This window comes from Rhamphochromis longiceps, linkage group LG22 (assembly GCF_057381845.1).
Source record: "Rhamphochromis longiceps isolate RC_006_pf linkage group LG22, R_longiceps_female_GT1.1, whole genome shotgun sequence".
NCBI lineage: Eukaryota > Metazoa > Chordata > Actinopteri > Cichliformes > Cichlidae > Rhamphochromis > Rhamphochromis longiceps.
In genome coordinates this window covers 22305256-22313735 of record NC_140577.1, presented here as the reverse complement: position 1 = coordinate 22313735, position 8480 = coordinate 22305256, and the positions used below count along the sequence as shown (strand labels likewise).

General features: G+C 39.1%; 1 long non-coding RNA gene across 1 annotated transcript; it reads left to right on the top strand.

The window, feature by feature from the left end:
* Positions 1 to 5574: 5574 nt before the first annotated feature.
* On the top strand, positions 5575 to 6822 carry LOC146644084 (uncharacterized). Its single transcript, XR_014909345.1, has 3 exons — positions 5575 to 5912; positions 5999 to 6116; positions 6248 to 6822. It is a non-coding gene; the product is annotated as an uncharacterized LOC146644084 (long non-coding RNA).
* The last annotated feature ends 1658 nt before the right edge of the window (positions 6823 to 8480 follow it).

Genomic DNA, 8480 nt, shown 5'->3' with positions numbered 1-8480 from the left:
TTAGCAGGTTGAAAGTGATCCTAATATAATCTCAAGTTTTGTCATCTTATCATATTCTTTAGAAAGAAAATTTCTTTTCTTTCTTTCTCTGAAAATTTGTGTTGTAAAACTTTAAAAACAGACTGGTTTAAATATTTGTGAAGGATAAATCACACATTTATTAATATCAGAAAAGTGATTTCTACATTTTAAACTGATCGACAGTTCAACGTTTGATATAAACAATTATTATGTGAGAATTCTTGGCCCAGGTCAACCATGTTGCCATGATGTACCCATGGACACACATGGACATTTCTTGTAGTATGTTTTGCAAGTTAAATGATTAACTAGCAGCTAGATACTGCCAAACACTCTGTAAGGACTTTCAAGGAATTTAAGAAAAGCAGCTTTCACATTGTGAGTTCAAAACAGTACTTGAAAATTTAGAATACTGTTTTAGTAGCTTGTTAAAGAAAGGTCACAAAGCCATATGGTTTATCCTTCATGCATATACTACACCAGTGTTTCCCATTCACTGTGCTGCGGCACATAGGTGTGCCGTGGAAGTTTATCTGGTTCTACCTGATTAGTACTCGAAGAGATCAGCGTGAGTAACGGGCAGAAAAATTACATTCTCTTTCACTAGAGGGCAGTACAACTACCTGCTCTAATGAAATGGGTTGCCAATTGCCAGTAAAACAGAAGAAGACAAAGAAGAAATTACATAGTCATAACCTGAGAGGACGCAGTGTGTAATTGCAATCGATAAATATTTGAAAAGAATAAATACTCAATCTGACCTGAGTCCTGGAGAAAATTCCGACCCAGAGGAAGGCCCTGGGATGAGTAGTGGTCAGAAGAAAGCAAAAAAGGTATACTGGGGACAAACTGAACCAATTCCGCTATACGTGATGGGGAGGAAAAAATTATCAATATGCTTTTAGTGATTTTTCTAATGTGAAATATGTGCAGTGGATCCAAAAGGTGGGAAACACTGTACTACATTGTCTCTGAGATGGTCACTATACTAGAAAAAACTGTTCAATAAAATATGCAGCAATTGAAAGACACTCTTAATACCCGACTAAACTCATTTCCATAAAAACTCACAACTTCTCTGTATTGTCCTCTTTATTGTTCCTCCGGCTACTCTGGGAAAATGAGAAAAAAATGAAGGCTAAATCATCGGCCTCCAGAGAGTGCCTGATCTTTGTTTTACTTTTGAAGTACGACTATCTCTCAGCAATTTTAAGCAATTTCCTCTTTTGATACAAGTACAATTCATTTCTTACATTAAAACATCCTCAGGTTCCTCGCATATTACTCAGCTCTTTGACTTTATGCGTTCGCTGGGAATATAAGACGTTGTTGTCACCGTCGTGTGATGTCGACATGCCAAGTGCTGTTACTGAGAAAGACAACGCTGGGGAAAGAAAAAAAAAGAAAGAAAAACATTCAGAAGAAGAAATGAGATGTGATTTGTAGTTAAATCCATGTGTTAGATTCTGGGGTTTGCAGCTGGCTTCAGAACATGCATGCTATACACCCCTAATAAAATATCTTTGTAAAGTCTCAAAAATCTCAAGTGAGGTGACATTTAAAGAATGTCATTTGGTGTACATGGTTTAAACTCCAGTTATAACACAACTAATAAGAAAGCACATGTGGTAAAGGTCACTTGTGTTGGTAATACAGCAGAGATTTGAGTTTGAGGATCACACATGCTACTAATTCAAGTGAAAGGAATTCACACCCTAGGGTTTCGATTTTTCTTTTTCTTTTATACTGTTGCTGATAAAAGATACCAGTAAGAAATAAAAAAAGGAGAGAGTTATTTTTTTTAACTTATTCATACATATCCACTTTTTCAGTAATGTTAGCAACAAAATTTCCTCAATAAAAGTAAAACAAAAGATTTTAGAGATTCATCCTACTTACCAAAGTTACACTTTGTATACCTCCTTCATAATTAAACCTTAAAGTCAACAAAGATATTTACTTAGCATATTTGTTTTTTGGAAAATGTGAGATGACACTCTGGGTTCTTTCGTGACCTAATGGATGTGGAGTAATTTTGGTTGGATGGCCACTCCTGGGAAGGGTCACCACTTTTCCAAGTTTTCTTTATTTGTGGATAATGACTGTCACCGTGATTTATTATAGTCCCAAAGCTTTAGAAATGGCCTTGTAACTCTTTCCACATGTCAATGACTTTCTTGGCTGTTTTTTTATTGTGGCGTGCAAATTCCATTAAATATAAAGTGTTGCATTAGACTTAGGTAACAAATTGACATGAATATTTCACATTTAATTCGATTACTTAAAGTTAACATTTTGGTCATAAATTTACTTTTAATGTACTTTAAGGTAAATAAGCAAGCTTGTTTTAAATTTATGTCAATCAAAAGAATTTCTTTGTATGGCTGATAAAGTCAGACGGAGAAATATGCAGATATGGCCTTATTGTATTGTATATGTGTTCGGGGTTATTGTCATGCTGAAGAATGAAGCCTTTGCCCATGAGATGGTTATGGTGAATCAAAATCTGTTGGTACTTTCCTGTATTCATAATTCCATCAATTTTGACAGCATTGCTAACACCACTGGCTAATGTTGGCAATCTGGCACCAGTGATTTAAAAACAGTCTCCAACCATGACACAGCCCTTACCGTGCTTTACAGGCTGCTGTAAACACTCTTTGTTGAATCTCTCTCCTATCATACTGACACATTTTGGATTCATCTCTCCATTATGAGTCTGCTTCTAGTGTAATTTAGAATACCCCAGCCTTTTCTCCATGTTTACCTTCCTTAAAAATGGTTCCTTGACAGCCCACACTAACATATCAGGACATGCTGAGACTGAAAATGTTTTAATTTTTGCTTGTAGCACTACTGAAATCCCCCTTCTTCTTTTTTTTTCAAAGGTGACGTCCAAATTTGTGTTAGATTACTGTGAAGACTCATCATTCCTTCCCACTAATCATTGCAGCGCAGATCTATTACCTCAAAGCCTGCTGGGGAAAACATTCTGCTGAAGACGCACTGCTCATCTGCCAGCATATTTTACTCTCCCCCTCTAGAGATGTCTCATAAGGTGAAAATGAAATATGAGAGTAATCAATATCAAAGTGTTTTTTTCTGTCTCGTGAAGAGTAATTGCCATAGCCACATCTAGATAAGAGTGTGATTTTTATTACTGGGGAAGCATGCTGTAGTTGTTAATGGCTCTATTCACTGTTACACTTACCTATAAAAATGCTTTTTATACCTCAGCAGTGAGGCTAATGCACATGCTACCTGGATTTGTTGCATTATATGCAATTTTACTTAAAATATTGAATTTTCTTTGAACACAACAGAACTTGAACTTTAGTTGGTGCTTATTTCTTCATCAAGTGAAGCAGAAACCATTTAAATTGCATTCTGCAGAACATCAGGGTTTCCTCAGATGTGTAAATATAAACACTTAAATGCTTATTAGCCAGCTGACAGCCATTTAACAATTTTAATTATTAAATGATCCTTTTAGAACTTATACTTAAAACTGGATAGTTATTGAAAAGCTGATTTAAAATTAATCATACAAGTTTGTTTTTTTAATATAATTATTTTATATCTGTAATTTTTCTTAGACCCAGCATTTTACGTGATCATAAACTGAATTTGTTTAGGGTTTTTGGCTAGCTCTTTATGTATTGACTAAATGATTAATAGATTAATCAAGAGAAATTGTGGCCAATTTATGCATATTGAAAGGCTGTGAGCTGAAGCTCTAAATCATCAAGGAATAGTTTTACGTCTTGGGAAATTATCTGGTTTCAATTGAGTTTTGGACTGTTGCTCATATAAAACAAGCAATTTAGGGTCACACCATGCACAGTTCCTTGCACTGCGCTCTGGCATCATTGGCCTTCCTCCCCACTCCGCCACTGGGCTACACTGAACACTGTGCTTAACGATCTGTGAGCTTCATTTTATCTCAGCAACTCAACTTTTCTCTCTCCCTCTGTCTCTCACTCACCGTTGCACAGCCCCAAGTTTTGCAAAGCAGTCATGCAGAGCACAATGAGAATCTTGGGTTTGTGCATTTTGTAGTTTAATTGGGTTTGTTTCTGGAAGCAGTGACACACTGTCCTCTAATATGCCCAATAGGTTTATGAATTACTTAAGTTTCATGCTTGGAGCAATTTTGTTTACCGTGACTGAACCTGATTTTTTCAAGTTGATCAGGGACTGGACAGTTAACCCTTTTGTAACAACCCTTATTGGGATATAGCACCGCCAGGGGGTGTTGTCCTACTATTGTAGTAGTTGAGGAGACTCCTCGTGCGTGTGAGTGCAGCGGAGGCCATTACATGCTGCTTATGTGTCTGCTACTCCAAAGAAATGGACATGGTGGACCAGCATGTCTATTAGACGTTTTGCTGTGATATCAGGTTGAAAACTCGGTTGGACGTCGGCTGTGAAGATGATGCTTCTGTAATGTTGAGATCCAGGCTCTTGGGAGGTCAGTCTATAACTCATAGTGTTCCACTTTCTGTTTTTATATGCCAGTATGCTTTCACTGACAAGATCTTTAACACCACTGGTTGAAATGCAAGCCCACACCATGACAGAGCCTCCATTGTGTTTTACAGATGACTGTAGACACTCACTGTTATCCGGTCTTTAAGTGATGATGTGATGAATCCTGCTTCTGGGTGTGACAAAGAGGAGGAGCAATTGCAATGCTCTCCATTTGTCCCATATGTGTTTACCTTTTTTTTTGCACATTGTACACATTATTCTGTTTCTATGTATTTGCTATGATTTGCTATTTGTCAAGTAACTGTCATGGTCCTGGGTCGAGCGACCCAGTATTTGAGTTTCATGTATCTTTTGTATTCATTTGCACCTAGCTTAGTTCACGTAGTTAATTTCTAGATTGCAGTTTAGTTTTGTTCCTTAGTTGTTTATGTCATCTCCCCCTGTAATAAGTCTCCCTGGTTCATGAGTCATATCTGCGTGGTTATGTTTAGTTCTTGTCATGTCTAATCTCCATGTTTCCTGTTTTACTTTGAAAGTCTGTATTCATTGTCAGTGTATTCAGTTTCACTTCTCCTGTCCTGTCGTTAGGTTCATGTGTGTCAGCTGTGTTCCCATGTGCGGCCACTTCCCCTGATCATCCCTCATGTGTATTTACTCTCCGTGTTTCATACAGTCTGTGTCGCGTCGTCTGTGTGTTCCCACCCTCCATGTTGTCACAGCCAGTCTTAGTATTCATAGTTATGGTTTCCTGTGTCTTCATAGTTTTTCCTAGTTTTACTTTCCCAGTTTAGTCATAGTTTAGTTTGTCACTGCGTTCTGCCTTGTCTGCACTCCTTGTCACCAGCCACAGTAAAAGCTCGCTTTCAGATAAGTTTGCTCCAGCCTACTCTCGTGTGTTCGCACCTGGGTCCACCACACACTCCACCGCACGGTCTGCCTCCTCAGATCGTGACAGTAACATTGCTTCACTCACTATCTCGGGTTTGTTTGTGTAAGCGTTCTGGTGCCGGCAAATAGTGATGGGACGTTCTGTATCGAGGCTTCGGAGCGTGTGTCGAGTAATGGAGGGGGCGTTTCCGCGAAGCGCGTATCGAGGCTTGCTTCATTTATGGGAGGAGCTGAAAATGATGACGTCCGAAGCCTCGCTGCCCGGCTGTACCACGTGACTGGTTCATGAAGTGGTTCGAACTTTGCCGCGAGATATGACAGCGATATAAACCCCTCAGACTTCATTCAAAAATGTGGGTGTTTGATGGAGAGTTGCGGTTAGTGAGAGTTTGGAGACCGTTTGGAGGTTTATGAGAGTGAGGAGAGAAAGTCAGGAGAGAATGGAGCCAGCTAAGAAGAGGAGGATGTCCTCCCCTGTGTGGGAACATTTTGATCTTATTCCTCCCAACAAGGTATGTAAATTTCTACAGAAGATGTATTTTCATGATACTGATGGTGCAATACAATTTATGTTGAGCTGTCTTGACTTTTGTACAAGGTGAAGTGTTTTCTATGTGCCAGGGAGCTGGGATATAACAACAACACCTCATCCATGCTTAGGCACTACAGAGCTTTGCATGAGAATAAGGGGGACACCGATTGTGGAGCAAGACCAGGTGAGCCATCAAATGCCATGATAATATAGCATGCTGTAATGTTATTAAATGATATAACAATATTATACAACTGTAATAAGTTACATGTGTGATATTTATATTTGTGCTTTGTTTTTGTTGTCTTTCCTCAGGAGAACAATCTCAAATAGATGAAGACCTGGTTAGCATGGTGATTGAGGACTCCCAGCCATTTAGCATTGTGGAGGACAAAGGATTCAAAAGATTTGTTAAATCATTAAATCCTAGCTATGTTCTCCCCACTAAAAAGGTCATAAAAGCAGTGAAAATTTAGTTTTTACAGAATAAAATGTGAACAGGCAGGACTGAGGCTCAAAGCCTCAGTGTGTAGCTGTCCATACCTCAACGTTACAAAAGCACAACCACTGTCCACACCCCAACCACACCTCACCTCACAGTAAATGATCATTTCCATTTCAAGCATTTCCAAATAATCATTTCCCATACTGCCACTATAAATATACACAGTATACTGCCATCACTACAATATACATGTTTTACACACTCCTTTTGTTGTTGACATTTACAGGCTGTGTGCAAAATGCCACACTCTTCAAATTCATGCCAGCTATTATTTTTACGTCCAGTAGGTGTCCTGCTAGAGCAAATGAAGCTTCATGAAGCTTCGCGTTGGGGTGAACCAATTGGATGAAAAGCTTCAGTGCTTCATGGGGCTTCATCTGCCCATCACTACCGGCAAATCAAACATTCTGCAAATTAAGACAAATACTAAGTTATGCTTCTTTATATTTTATTATGTTACAGATTAAGTCATTTGTTCATACTTACTTTGTTTGTCTTTTCAGTCGTCATAAGGGTCAGGTGTGGGGAAACGCCCGCCTGGCATTTCCTCATTTTAAAGTCCTGATGATGTCACATATGACATCAGCAGGTCAAACCAAGTGGAGGGGTTTCTTTTTCCAGAGAGATGCTTCCTTTTGTTTGTGTTAAGGTTTAAAGGGATTTGTTGAATGTTTTCCCTTTCGTTAATACTGCCATTTAGTTGTGTAAATGTGCGTGCTAGAAGTGTGTAGAGGTTTTGTGTTTTAGATAATCTGTGTAGAGTTTTAGATCCCTCAGTTGAGTGAGTGGTACTGGCTGGGCAATTGGAGGGAAATTGATGGCCCTATTTAAAGCCAGTCTCTACCAGATGCAGGAGAGAGGAGAGGTGAGCTGTGTCACCAGATCCATGCTATGTTAATAGAGTTTATTTGGGGGGAAGTTTTGTTAAGTTACATTAAATTAAGTTCACTGTAAATAAATTGCTCATCTTGGAAACCTGAAATGTCTGCCATTTAGTTGGTGGTAGGGAAGCATAGTCTGCTTCCCTACCACCTTCCTTGACGTTCGAGTCTGACTACTTCACACTGGGTACAAACTACTATGCGTTTATCAAGGCTGTTGTGGTTTTAACATATTTTAATGCTCTATTTAACCTGTACAAGCCCCTAAAAAAGGCAGTGATCAATGCCAGCCTCCCTCGGTTTTTATTGCTGCTATTCATTTTAAAGCTCAGTTTTTAAAGCCTTACAATGTAACTACAGCCCAGCCCATGCAGCAGTATATTAATGACTAACCTCGCATTGTGTATAGATTATCTCAGTAGTTCTCCTGACTGAAGTGTGGTCCGTTTACAGCATCCTGCCATGCGATTGCATTTGTCCCTAACCATCAGCAACCCTCACGTTTTATCGAGTGGAAAGCAGTTAGCGTTCATCCTCCAGCTTCACCGTGCTAATGTGTTTATACCTGTGTAGCTGGCCACCATGTAGCACATCATAATGTACCAGCTAGCCAAGCTTCACTAACCCTACACTGCTGTTTTGTTTCCTGTCTTCACTTATGTCAGACGTAAAAACCCTCAGTCACAATATGGTATATTATGTGTGGGTGGAAACCAGCTAGCTAACTTTCTGCTAACTTCTAACTCCGTTAAATTTCATAAATCCTTTTTTCATAGATGCCTGGATGTTAAACTTAATTGTTACACCTAGTAGAGCAGCCACACTGATCGTTTTATTAAATTTAGACATTTTTTAACTCTCAGTGATGCCACAGTGTGCGTTTGACTTTGGGACCTGAAGCAGCATTTGGACCTGGAAATGGCTGACTTGAAGACCGGACACCTCTCTCCTGACCTCCTCTGTACAGACTGATGATGATTTGAACCAAAAATGCTGAAATTTGGGTTCATCAGTCCATCACACACAGTTTTTTTTTCTGTAATTTCCAGACCTCAGCCTTTTCTCCTTGTTTCCCTTGAAGTACTACTAGAATGAAAATGAAGAGAAAAGCAGCCAATGTCCACAGAACAGCTTTGAAAGGCATTCAGAAAGCCTGGGGAAC